Source organism: Ixodes scapularis, unplaced genomic scaffold, assembly GCF_016920785.2.
Source record: "Ixodes scapularis isolate PalLabHiFi unplaced genomic scaffold, ASM1692078v2 ptg000460l_1___fragment_1__unscaffolded, whole genome shotgun sequence".
Taxonomy (NCBI): Eukaryota; Metazoa; Arthropoda; class Arachnida; order Ixodida; family Ixodidae; genus Ixodes; species Ixodes scapularis.
Genome location: NW_024609981.1, coordinates 936,416 through 939,791, shown reverse-complemented (window position 1 = coordinate 939,791; position 3,376 = coordinate 936,416). Strand labels below are relative to the sequence as shown.

General features: G+C 46.9%; 1 pseudogene; it reads right to left on the bottom strand.

The window, feature by feature from the left end:
* Positions 1-398: 398 nt before the first annotated feature.
* Positions 399-1,388, bottom strand: LOC121047134 (annotated as a pseudogene).
* Positions 1,389-3,376: the final 1,988 nt, after the last annotated feature.

The window sequence follows — 3,376 nt, the reverse complement described above, 5'->3', positions numbered from 1 at the left end:
TTTCTTCCAAGGATTTCAGTTCTTTCTCTACGCTTTCACGGACCTCATAAGGCACCGGCCTTGCTTTGCAAAAATTAGGCCGGGCGTTATCTTTAAGACGCAAGCTTCCTTTGAAGCCTTTGAATACGCTGACTCCGTTTTCGAACACGTCACTGTACTTATGTTTTAAAGACACTTCCGTCATGACCGTGTGCACTGAGATTATATGAGACCAGTTCAATCGCACTTTTGATAACCAGTCGCGACCCAGCAAATTTGGAGTGACCGTCCCTTTTGCATCCTGCGCAATGATCAACGGCAGAGTGTGGTCGTTTCCCTCGTACGTTACTCGAACGTTAACACACCCTTTCACTGGAATCGAACTTCCATTGTAAGCTTTTAGCCTTACGCTTCTTTTTTCACAGGGTTTTGTTTCCAAACATTTTACGAAATGAGCTTTCACTCATTATTGAAACAGCCGATCCCGCATCTACTTGCACCTCCTTGCCGTCAATCATTACGCTTACACAGTAGGCGTTTGCCTTTGGTTTTGGTCTAACTTCGAACAATTCAGTTTCCTTAACGGCTTTCTCTACTGTTGTTACGGCTTTGATACTTGTTCTACAGATTTTCGCAATGTGGCCAGGTTTTGAGCATTTGAAACACTCGATCTTTAAGTAAGGACTCACATTTGAATTGTGTGCGCTACCACACCTAGTACAAACGACATTTGTCTTTGAAGCCGGAAAATTCTTTTTACCTTGTCGCTGTGTGGACCTTCGCTGCCAGTTGACGTCCTCTTGGACACTGGTGCTAGCTGAGGGTTCTTCTGTTCGTCGAACCTCCTTGCTTTGGCCTTGCGCGGCCTCCATTCCCATGGCAGAGCTGAAGGCCCGATCAGAGGTGAGATCTTTATCGCTTGTCGCCAGCAACTTGCAGCGGATTGCGTCATCCTGTAGTCCCACGATGAGACGGTCTCGAAGCGCCTCCTATCGACACGTGCCGAAGTCGCACGTAGCTGCCAGTTTCTTGATTTCCACGACAAAGTCACTGATGTTTTCACGTTGACGTTGATCCCTTCGGTAGAAATTGTATCGTTCCACCACCGCCGAACGCCTGGGAGCGTAGTGCTTCAGGAGGAGCTTGACGATGTCGTCGTAGTTGGCTTTCACAGGCTTTTTCGGAAAGAGCAGATTCCGAAGCGTGATGAACGCCGCCTCCCCGATAAGCGTGAGAAATACTTGCTGTTTGGTAGCCAGGTCAATCTTGTTTGCAGTTGCGAAAGCTTCAAAGCGTTCCACGTACACTTCGAAGGTGCCTTTCGCCGGAGAAAATTCCGGAAGGTGCCCCAAGACGGAACTCTTCTGCATAGTCTTGTCTGAAGTCTTGTCGTCCTCTTCCACGCTCATGGTTATTCAGCAACCAGGCTTGCTGACCCACATCTCGTCGCCACTGTTACGTTGAGGGGAAGTCGGAACAGGCGCCGGGGCAGCAGGGCTTACTGCTTTATTGCAACATGGTCCATCGTCAAGAACGAACAAGATGAAAGTGATCCCCACAGCAGCGGCGTTCTGCTCTTCTAGCCAGGGCGCCTAGCAATAACATATGGCGTGCATGCGTGGGGCCGTAATCACACAGAGATATGACAGTGGAAGTCACCGACGCAACACACGTACACCTTGGTTTCGAGACGTATCGTCTCTAGCGATCGCCGCACCACTCTGCACTTCTGGGTCGTCTGCTAGTGAAAAACGGTCGGCGAACCCGCGAAGATGTTCACCCACGACGAAGAGAATTTTTCGCCAGCAATGTGCGCCTGCAAAAAAAAAAAAAAAAACACGTGTATCCTTTTGATTAGGCAGATTTAGGAGATTATTCCTGTGACAAATGCGTTCGAGCCGCAAAGTAGCTGTCTGGTTATCGCACGATAGCGGGCAGCGACACTGAACTTTATGCTGTGTCACGTTGGTTTTACAGTAATAAGGAGCGAAGGATATTATTTAAAGAATGAATAATTGAGCGAATTTGTCAAAATTCATCATAAAAAATGACGCAAAAAAAAAACGACGAGGACGTCCTGTTTGTATGTTGTACGTCATCGTCGTTTTTTCCGCGCTGTTTTCTAAGATGAATGATCACCCACGCTCGCACCAAGCTAACTTCTTGCCCGTGCGAGTTTGTAGTCCTTTGCTATCGCAAAATTTACGCCAAGTCAATAATAGGCAGTCTAATTTGATTTTAAAAATATAAAAAAGACGGCATAAAAAAGACGAAACAACACAAGGAACAAGCGCTTTTTCGTCTTTTTTGTCCTGTCTTTTTTAAGATATTTTTATGAATGTAAATTCATATTAATATATATAAATTCCGACCAACCTTTTACCAAGATAAGTTGATTCCTTTGAAACCTCTAATAACATAATGATGCATGCTTACAGTCGTCGGCGAAGTATCGGGTATTGTTATCGGAGTCAGAGGAATAATCTACAAAACTTTTTAATCAAAAGGATGACCCTAAAGATATTTATACAAGGTATTTTTGCTGGCGCACATTGCTAGCGAAAAATTCTCTTCCTCGTGGGTGAACATTTTCGCGGGTTCGCCGACCATTTTTCGCTAGCAGACGACCCGGAAGTGCAGAGTGGTGCGGCGATCGCTAGAGACGATATGTCTCGAAACCAATGTGCACGTGTACTTCAAAGAGCAATCGACAGGGGGCACTGATAGTACCGCGGGCCACGCGGAGCGGTGTTCGCGCTCATATTGATCGTGATACCACATCAAAGTTGCAGATTTAACGGAGGCCTCGACTGGACAATATTGCATTTTGGAGGAGGCCAGTTGGTTTACAAGAATATTCGAAACTTTTTAACAGATCTTGCGCTTCTTCGCTTTTTGGCGTTCACCTCGAGAATTAGTGGTTAAACGTTTCATCGACGTTTCAAGCAGCGGTGTTAGGTGCCTTTGTTCATTCTTTTTATAAACCGGAAGTTCTCTGGAACGTCAAAGACTGGAGTACCAACCACCTGGTGGCGCTTGCCATGAAAAGTGTCTATAGTGCAGTGGGCAATTGTTGCAGGTGATACCACGGCTTCGCTGTCCAACCATCTTCAGAGCGTGGATTGGAGCCCAGAATTTCCTTTTTATTTCTTTAGGGGGGTCGACGGCCGAGTGTTTTAACACACCGCAGCTCGGAGCGCGTAGAGCAAACGTTCGCGCTGCTGAACCCAGGATCCATGGGTACAATCTCGACCCCTGCCTGTTCCGATCTGGATAAGCATCGTGCCGGCGTGCGCTCGTGTGTGATTACTGCGTGATGCACGTTAAAGACCCCAAGCTAGCGGTTGTGATGCACCGGCTAAATTTCTCCTACATAGCTGAGGCAGCTGACGTTCAT